Genomic DNA, 11,528 nt, shown 5'->3' with positions numbered 1-11,528 from the left:
GCGATACCCTAAACCCTAAAACACTACCCCCAGCAAGACCCCCTACACTACTCAAACCCCTCTGCGTTACACTAAACCCTTAAACGCTACCCCAGTACGTCTCCCTACACTACCCAAACACCACTGTGCTACCGTAAACCCTAATCTACCCCCAGCATGACCCCCTACACTACCCAAACACCACTGCGCTACCATAAACCGTAAATCTACCCCCAGCATGACCCCTACACTACCCAAACACCACTGCGCTACCCTAAACCCTAAATCTACCCCCAGAATGACCCCCTACACTACCCAAACACCACTGTGCTAACCTAAACCCTAAAATGCTCGTCCCAGCATGACCCCCCACACTACACAAACACCACTGCGCTACCCTAAACCCTAAATCTACCCCCAGCATGACCCCCTACATTATACAAACACCGCTGCACTACCCTAAACACTGAAACACTACCCCCGGCAGTACCCCCTACACTACCCAAACACCATTGCTCTTCCCTAAACCCTAAAACACTACCACCAGCACGACAACCTACACTACACAAACACCAGCTCACTACCCTTAACCCTAAATCACTAAATCCTACACTACACAAACACCACTGCACTATCCTGAACCCGAAAACACTACCCCAGCACGAACCCCTACAATACGCAAACACCACTACACTACCCTAAACATTAAAACACTACCCCCGGCAGTACCCCCTACACTACCCAAACACGATTGCACTACCCTAAACCCTAAAACACTACACCCAGCATGACCCCCTACAATACAAAAACACACCGCACTACCCTTAACCCTAAAACACTACACCCTACACTACACAAACACCACTGCGCTACCCTAAACCGTAAAACACTAACCCCTACACTACACAAACACCACTGCACTACCCTAAACCCTAAAACAATACCCCTAGCACGACCCCCTGCACTACCCAAACACCGCTGTGCTACCCTAAACCCTAAAACACTAACCCCAGCATGACCCCCTACACTACCCAAACACCACTGCGCTACAATAAACCCTTAAACGCTACCCCAGCACGACTCCATCCACTACCCAAACACCACTGCGCTACACTAAACCCGAAATCTACTCCCAGCATGACCCCTACACTACCCAAACAACAGTGCGCTACCCTAAACCCTAAAACTCTACCCCCAGCACGACCCCCCACACTACACAAACAGCACTGCACTACCCTAAATCCTAAAACGCTACCCCTAGCATGAACCCCTACGTTACAGAAACACCACTGCTATACCCTAAACCCTAAAACACTACCCCCAGCACGACCCCCTACAGTAAACAGACACATCTGCACTACCCTAAACCCTAAAACACTACCTCCACCACAACCCCCTACACTACACGAACGCCACTGCACTGCCCTAAACCCTAAATCAACACCCAGCACAACCCCATTCACTACACAAACACCACAGCGAAACCCTAAACCCTAAAACACTACCGCCAGCATGACCGCCTACACTACAGAAACACCACTGCGCTACCCTAAACCCTAAATCCCTGCCTCAGCACTACCCCCTACACTACACAAACACCACTGCGCTACCCTAAACCGCTACCCCCAGCACGAACCCCTACACTACACAAACACCACTGCACTACCCTTAACCCTAAAACACTACACCCTACACTACAGAAACACCACTGCGCTACCCTAAACCCTAAAACACTACCTCCAGCACGACCCCCTACACTACAGAAACACCACTGCGCCAACTTAAACCCTAAAACACTACACCCAGCACGACCCCCTACACTACACAAACACCACTGCGCTACCCTAAACCCTAAAACACTACACCCTACACCACACAAACACCACTGCCCACACTAAACCCTAAAACACTACACCCAGTACAACCCCCTACACTACACAAACACCACTGCGCTAAACTAAACCCTAATTCACTACCCCAGCATGACCCCCTACACAACACAAACACCACCGTGCTACCCTAAACCCTAAAACACTACCTCCACCACCACCCCCTACACTACACGAACACCACTGCAGTACCCTAAACCCTAAATCTACACCCAGCACAACCCCATTCACTTCACAAACACCACAGCAAAACCCTAAACCCTAAATCCCTACCCCAGCACGACCCCCTACACTACAGAAACACCACTGCGCTACCCTTAACCCTAAAACGGTACCCCCAGCATGACCCCCCACACTACACAAACAGCACTGCACTACCCTAAATCCTAAAGCGCTACCCCTAGCACGACCCCCTACATTACACAAACATCACAGCAATACCCTAAACCCTAAAACACTACCCCCAGCACGACCCCCTACAGTAAACAAACACATCTGCACTACCCTAAACACTAAAACACTACCTCCACCATGACCCCCTACACTACACGAACACCACTGCAATACCCTGAACTCTAAATCTAACCCCAGCACAACCCCTTACACTACACAAACACCACTGCACTACCCTAAACCCTAAAACACTACCCCCAGCACGAACCCCTACACTACACAAACACCACTGCACTACCCTAAACACTAAAACACTACCCCCGGCAGTACCCCCTACACAATCCAAATACCATTGCACTACCCTAAACCCTAAAATACTACCCGCAGCACGACCCCCTACACTACACAAACACCACTGCACTACCCTTAAAGCTAAAACAATACACCCTACACTACACAAACACCACTATGCTACCCTAAACCCTAAAACACTACCCCCAGCATGACCCCCTACACTACAGAAACACCACTGCACGACCCTAAACCCTAAAACACTACCCCCAGCACGACCACCTACACTACACAAACACCACTGCGCTACCCTAAACCCTAAAACACTACACCCTACACCACACAAACACCACTGCCCACACTAAACCCTAAAACACTACGCCCAGTACGACCCCCTACACTACACAAACACCACTGCGATAACCTAAACCCTAAAACACTAAACCCAGCACGACCCCCTACACTACACAAACACCACTGCACTACCCTTAACCCTAAAACAATACACCCTACACTACACAAACACCACTGCGCTGCCCTAAACCCTAAAACACTACCCCCAGCATGACCCCCTACACTACAGAAACACCACTGCGCCACCCTAAACCCTAAAATACTACCCCCAGCACGACCCCCTACACTACACAAACACCACTGCGCTACCCTAAACCCTAAAACACTACACCCTACACCACACAAACACCACTACCCACACTAAACCCTAAAACACTACACAGAGTACGACCCCCTACACTACACAAACACCACTGCGCTACCCTAAACCCTAAAGCACTACCCCCAGCACGACCCCCTACACTACACAAACACCACTGCACTACCCTAAACCCTAAAACAATACCACTAGCATGACCCTCTGCACTACCCAAACACCACTGTGCTACCCTAAACCCTAAAATACTAACCCCAGCATGACCCCCTACACTACCCAAACACCACTGTGCTACCCTAAAGCACTACCCCCAGCACGACCCCCTAAACTACCCAAACACCACTGTGCTACAATAAACCCTTAAACGCTACCCCAGCACGACTCCCTACACTACCCAAACACCACTGCTCTACACTAAACCCGAAATCTACTCCCAGCATGACCCCTACACTACCCAAACAAAAGTGCGCTACCCTAAACCCTAAAACTCTACCCCCAGCATGAACCCCCACACTACACAAACAGCACTGCACTACCCTAAATCCTAAAGCGCTACCCCTAGCACAACCCCCTACATTACACAAACACCACAGCAATACCCTAAACCCTAAAACACTACCCCCAGCACGACCCCCTACAGTAAACGAACACATCTGCACTACCCAAAACACTAAAACACTACCTCCACCATGACCCCCTACACTACAAGAACACCACTGCAATACCCTAAACCCTAAATCTAACCCCAGAACAACCCCTTACACTACACAAACACCACTGCACTACAATAAACCCTAAAACACTACCCCCAGCACGAAACCCTACAATACACAAACACCACTGCACTACCCTAAACACTAAAACACTACCCCCGGCAGTACCCCCTACACTATCCAAATACCATTGCACTACCCTAAACCCTAAAATACTACCCGCAGCACGACCCCCTACACTACACAAACACCACTGCGCCACCCTAAACCCTAAAACACTACCCCCAGCACGACCACCTACACCACACAAACACCACTGCGCTACCCTAAACCCTAAAACAATACACCCTACACTACAGAAACACCACTACGCTACCCTAAACCCTAAAACACTACCCCCAGCATGACCCCCTACACTACAGAAACACCACTGCGCCACCCTAAACCCTAAAACACTACCCCCAGCACGACCACCTACACCACACAAACACCACTGCGCTACCCTAAACCCTAAAACACTACACCCTACACCACACAAACACCACTGCCCACACTAAACCCTAAAACACTATACCCAGTACGACCCCCTACACTACACAAACACCACTGCGATAACCTAAACCCTAAAACACTAACCCCAGCACGACCCCCTACACTACACAAACACCACTGCACTACCCTTAACCCTAAAACACTACACCCTACACCACAGAAACACCACTGCTCTACCCTAAACCCTAAAACACTACCTCCACCATAACCCCCTACACTACACGAACACCACTGCACTACCTTAAACCCTAAATCTATACCCAGCACAACCCCATTCACTACGCAAACACCACAGCGAAACCCTAAACCCTAAATCCCTAATCCCCAGCACGACCCCCTACACTACACAAACCCCACTGCGCTACCCTAAACCCTAAAACGCTACCCACAGCATGACCCCCCACACTACACAAACAGCACTGCACTACCCTAAACCATAAATCTAACCACAGCACAACCCCTTACACTACACAAACACCATTGCACTACCCTAAACCCTAAAACACTACCCCCGGTACGGACCCCTACACTACAAAAACACTACTGCACTACCCTAAACCCTAAAACACTACCCCCAGTACGAACCCCTACACTACAAAAACACCACTGCGCTACCCTAAACACTACCTCCACCACAACCCCCTACACTACACGAACACCACTGCAGTACCCTAAACCCTAAACCTATACCCAGCACAACCCCATTCACTACACAAACACCACAGCAAAACCCTAAACCCTAAATCCCTACCCCCAGCACGACCCCCTACACTACACAAACACCACTGCGCTACCCTAAACCCTAAAACGCTACCCACAGCATGACCCCCCACACTACACAAACAGCACTGCACTACCCTAAATCCTAAAGCGCTACCCCTAGCACGACCCCCTACATTACACAAACACCACAGCAATACCCTAAACCCTAAAACACTACCCCAGCACGATCCCCTACAGTAAACAAACACATCTGCACTACCCTAAACACTAAAACACTACCTCCCCATGACCCCCTACACTACACGAACACCACTGCACTACCCTAAACCCTAAAACACTATCCCCAGTATTAACCCCTATACTTCAAAAACACTACTGCACTACCCTAAACACTAAAACACTACCCCCGGCAGTACTCCCTACACTACCCAAATACCATTGCACTACCCTAAACCCTAAAACACTACACCCAGCACGACCCCCTACACTACACAAACACCACTGCACTACCCTTAACCCTAAAACACTACCCCAGCACGACCCCCTACACTACACAAACACCACTGCGCTACCCTAAACCCTAAAACTCTACACCCTACACCACACAAACACCACTGCCCACACTAAACCTTAAAACACTACACCCAGTATGACCCCCTACACTGCACAAACACCACTGCAATAACCTAAACCCTAAATCACTACCCCCAGCATGACCCCATACACTACACAAACACCACTGCGCTACCCTAAACCCTAAAACACTACCCCCAGCATGACCCCCTACACTACACAAACACCACTGCGCTACCCTAAACCCTAAAACACGACCCCCAGCACGACCCCTACATTACACAAACACCACTGCCCTACCCTAAACCCTTAAACGCTACCCCAGCACGACTCCCTACACTACCCAAACATCACTGCGCTACCCTAAACCCGAAATCTACCCCCAGCATGACCCCCTACACTACCCAAACACCACTGCGCTACCCTAAACCCTAAAACTCTACCCCCAGCATGACCCCCCACACTACAAAAACAGCACTGCACTACCCTAAATCCTAAAACGCTACCCCTAGCACGACCCCCTACATTACACGAACACCGCTGCAATACCCTAAACCCTAAAAGACTACCCTCAGCACAACCCCCTACAGTAAACAGACACATCTGCAGTACCCTAAACCCTAAAACACTACCTCCACCACGACCCCCTACACTAAACGAACACCACTGCACTACCCTAAAACCTAAAACACTACCTCCACCACGACCCCCACACTACACGAACACCACTGCACTACCCTAAACCCTAAATCTACACCCAGCACAACCCCATTCACTACACAAACACCACAGAGAAACCCTAAAACACTACCGCCAGCATGACCGCTTACACTACACAAACACCACAGCAATACCCTAAACCCTAAAACACTACCCCCAGCACGACCCCTACAGTAAACAAACACATCTGCACTACCCTAAACACTAAAACACTACCTCCACCACGACCACCTACACTACACGAACACCACTGCACTACCCAAAACCCTAAATCTAACCCCAGCACAACCCCTTACACTACACAAACACCACTGCACTACCCTAAACCCTAAAACACTACCCCCAGCACGAACCCCTACCCTACACAAACACCACTGCACTACCCTAAACACTAAAACACTACCGGCGGTACCCCCTACACTACCCAAATACCATTGCACTACCCTAAACCCTAAAACACTACCCCCAGCACGACACCCTACACTACACAAATACCACTGAACTACCCTTGACCGTAAAACAATACACCCTACACTACACAAACAGCACTGCACTACCCTAAATCCTAAAGCGCTACCCCTAGCACGACCCCCTACATTACACAAACACCACAGCAATACCCTAAACCCTAAAACACTACCCCAGCACGATCCCCTACAGTAAACAAACACATCTGCACTACCCTAAACACTAAAACACTACCTCCCCCATGACCCCCTACACTACACAAACACCACTGCACTACCCTAAACCCTAAAACACTATCCCCAGTACGAACCCCTATACTTCAAAAACACTACTGCACTACCCTAAACACTAAAACACTACCCCCGGCAGTACTCCCTACACTACCCAAATACCATTGCACTACCCTAAACCCTAAAACACAACACCCAGCACGACCCCCTACACTACACAAACACCACTGCACTACCCTTAACCCTAAAACAATACACCCTACACTACACAAACACCACTGCGCTACCCTAAACCCTAACACACTACCCCCAGCATGACCCCTTACACTACAGAAACACCACAGCGCCACCCTAAACCCTAAAACACTACCCCAGCACGACCCCCTACACTACACAAACACCACTGCGCTACCCTAAAACCTAAAACACTACACCCTACACCACACAAACACCACTGCCCACACTAAACCTTAAAACACTACACCCAGTATGACCCCCTACACTGCACAAACACCACTGCGATAACCTAAACCCTAAATCACTACCCCAAGCATGACCCCATACACTACACAAACACCACTGCGCTACCCTAAACCCTAAAACACTACCCCCAGCATGACCCCTACACTACACAAACACCACTGCGCTACCCTAAACCCTAAAATACTACCCCCAGCACGACCCCTACACTACACAAACACCACTGCCCTACCCTAAACCCTTAAACGCTACCCCAGCACAACTCCCTACACTACCCAAACATCACTGCGCTACCCTAAACCCGAAATCTACCCCCAGCATGACCCCCTACACTACCCAAACACCACTGCGCTACCCTAAACCCTAAAACTCTACCCCCAGCATGACCCCCCACACTACAAAAACAGCACTGCACTACCCTAAATCATAAAACGCTACCCCTAGCACGACCCCCTATATTACACGAACACCACTGCAATACCCTAAACCCTAAAACACTACCCCCAGCACAACCCCCTACAGTAAACAGGCACATCTGCAGTACGCTAAACCCTAAAACACTACCTCCACCACGACCCCCTACACTACACGAACACCACTGCACTACCCTAAAACCTAAAACACTACCTCCACCACGACCCCTACACTACACGAACACCACTGCACTACCCTAAACCCTAAATCTACACCCAGCACAACCCCATTCACTACACAAACACCACAGAGAAACCCTAAAACACTACCGCCAGCATGACAGCTTACACTACACAAACAGCACTGCACTACCCTAAATCCTAAAGCGCTACCCCTAGCACGACCCCCTACATTACACAAACACCACAGCAATACCCTAAACCCTAAAACACTACCCCCAGCACGACCCCCTACAGTAAACAAACACATCTGCACTACCCTAAACACTAAAACACTACCTCCACCACGACCCCCTACACTACACAAACACCACTGCACTACCCAAAACCCTAAATCTAACCCCAGAACAACCCCTTACACTACACAAACACCACTGAACTACCCTAAACCCTAAAACACTATCCCCAGTACGAACCCCTATACTTCAAAAACACTACTGACCTACCCTAAACACTAAAACACTACCCCCGGCAGTACTCCCTACACTACCCAAATACCATTGCACTACCCTAAACCCTAAAACACTACACCCAGCACGACCCCCTACACTACACAAACACCCTTGCACTACCCTTAACCCTAAAACAATCCACCCTACACTACACAAACACCACTGCGCTACCCTAAACCCTAACACACTAACCCCAACATGACCCCCTACACTACAGAAACACCACTGCGCCACCCTAAACCCTAAAACACTACCCCAGCACGACCCCCTACACTACACAAACACCACTGCACTACCCTAAACCCTAAAACACTACACCCTACACCACACAAACACCACTGCCCACACTAAACCTTAAAACACTACACCCAGTATGACCCCCTACACTGCACAAACACCACTGCGATAACCTAAACCCTAAATCACTACCCCCAGCATGACCCCATACACTACACAAACACCACTGCGCTACCCTAAACCCTAAAACACTACCCCCAGCATGACCCCCTACACTACACAAACACCACTGCGCTACCCTAAACCCTAAAACACTACCCCCAGCACGACCCCTACAATACACAAACACCACTGCCCTACCCTAAACCCTTAAACGCTACCGCAGCACGACTCCCTACACTACCCAAACATCACTGCGCTACCCTAAACCCAAAATCTACCCCCAGCATGACCCCCTACACTACCCAAACACCACTGCACTACCCTAAACCCTAAAACTCTATCCCCAGCATGACCCCCCACACTACAAAAACAGCACTGCACTACCCTAAATCCTAAAACGCTACCCCTAGCACGACCCCCTACATTACACGAACACCGCTGCAATACCCTAAACCCTAAAACACTACCCCCAGCACAACCCCCTACAGTAAACAGACACATCTGCAGTACCCTAAACCCTAAAACACTACCTCCACCACGACCCCCTACACTAAACGAACACCACTGCACTACCCTAAAACCTAAAACACTACCTCCACCACGACCCCTACACTACACGAACACCACTGCACTACCCTAAACCCTAAATCTACACCCAGCACAGCCCCATTCACTACACAAACACCACAGAGAAACCCTAAAACACTACCGCCAGCATGACCGCTTACACTACACAAACACCACAGCAATACCCTAAACACTAAAACACTACCTCCACCACGACTCCCTACACTACACGAACACCACTGCACTACCCAAAACCCTAAATCTAACCCCAGCACAACCCCTTACACTACACAAACACCACTGCACTACCCTAAACCATAAAACACTACCCCCAGCACGAACCCCTACACTACACAAACACCACTGCACTACCCTAAACACTAAAACACTACCGGCAGTACCCCCTACACTACCCAAATACCATTGCACTACCCTAAACCCTAAAACACTACCCCCAGCACGACACCCTACACTACACAAATACCACTGAACTACCCTTGACCGAAAAACAATACACCCTACACTACACAAACAGCACTGCACTACCCTAAATCCTAAAGCGCTACCCCTAGCACGACCCCCTACATTACACAAACACCACAGCAATACCCTAAACCCTAAAACACTACCCCAGCACGATCCCCTACAGTAAACAAACACATCTGCACTACCCTAAACACTAAAACACTACCTCCCCCATGACCCCCTACACTACACAAACACCACTGCACTACCCTAAACACTAAAACACTACCGGCAGTACCCCCTACACTACCCAAATACCATTGCACTACCCTAAACCCTAAAACACTACCCCCAGCACGACACCCTACACTACACAAATACCACTGAACTACCCTTGACCGAAAAACAATACACCCTACACTACACAAACAGCACTGCACTACCCTAAATCCTAAAGCGCTACCCCTAGCACGACCCCCTACATTACACAAACACCACAGCAATACCCTAAACCCTAAAACACTACCCCAGCACGATCCCCTACAGTAAACAAACACATCTGCACTACCCTAAACACTAAAACACTACCTCCCCCATGACCCCCTACACTACACGAACACCACTGCACTACCCTAAACCCTAAAACACTATCCCCAGTACGAACCCCTATACTTCAAAAACACTACTGCACTACCCTAAACACTAAAACACTACCCCCGGCAGTACTCCCTACACTACCCAAATACCATTGCAATACCCTAAACCCTAAAACACTACACCCAGCACGAACCCCTACACTACACAAACACCACTGCACTACCCTTAACCCTAAAACAATACACCCTACACTACACAAACACCACTGCGCTACCCTAAACCCTAACACACTACCCCCAGCATGACCCCCTACACTACAGAAACACCACTGCGCCACCCTAAACCCTAAAACACTACCCCAGCACGACCCCCTTACACTACACAAACACCACTGCGCTACCCTAAAACCTAAAACACTACACCCTACACCACACAAACACCACTGCCCACACTAAACCTTAAAACACTACACCCAGTATGACCCCCTACACTGCACAAACACCACTGCGATAACCTAAACCCTAAATCACTATCCCCAGCATGACCCCATACACTACACAAACACCACTGCGCTACCCTAAACCCTAAAACACTACCCCCAGCATGACCCCCTACACTACACAAACACCACTGCGCTACCCTAAACCCTAAAACACTACCCCCAGCACGACCCCTACACTACACAAACACCACTGCCCTACCCTAAACCCTTAA

The sequence above is a fragment of the Triturus cristatus genome, chromosome 1_1 (genome assembly GCF_964204655.1).
Source record: "Triturus cristatus chromosome 1_1, aTriCri1.1, whole genome shotgun sequence".
Classification (NCBI taxonomy): domain Eukaryota; kingdom Metazoa; phylum Chordata; class Amphibia; order Caudata; family Salamandridae; genus Triturus; species Triturus cristatus.
This window is presented reverse-complemented; position numbering follows the sequence as displayed.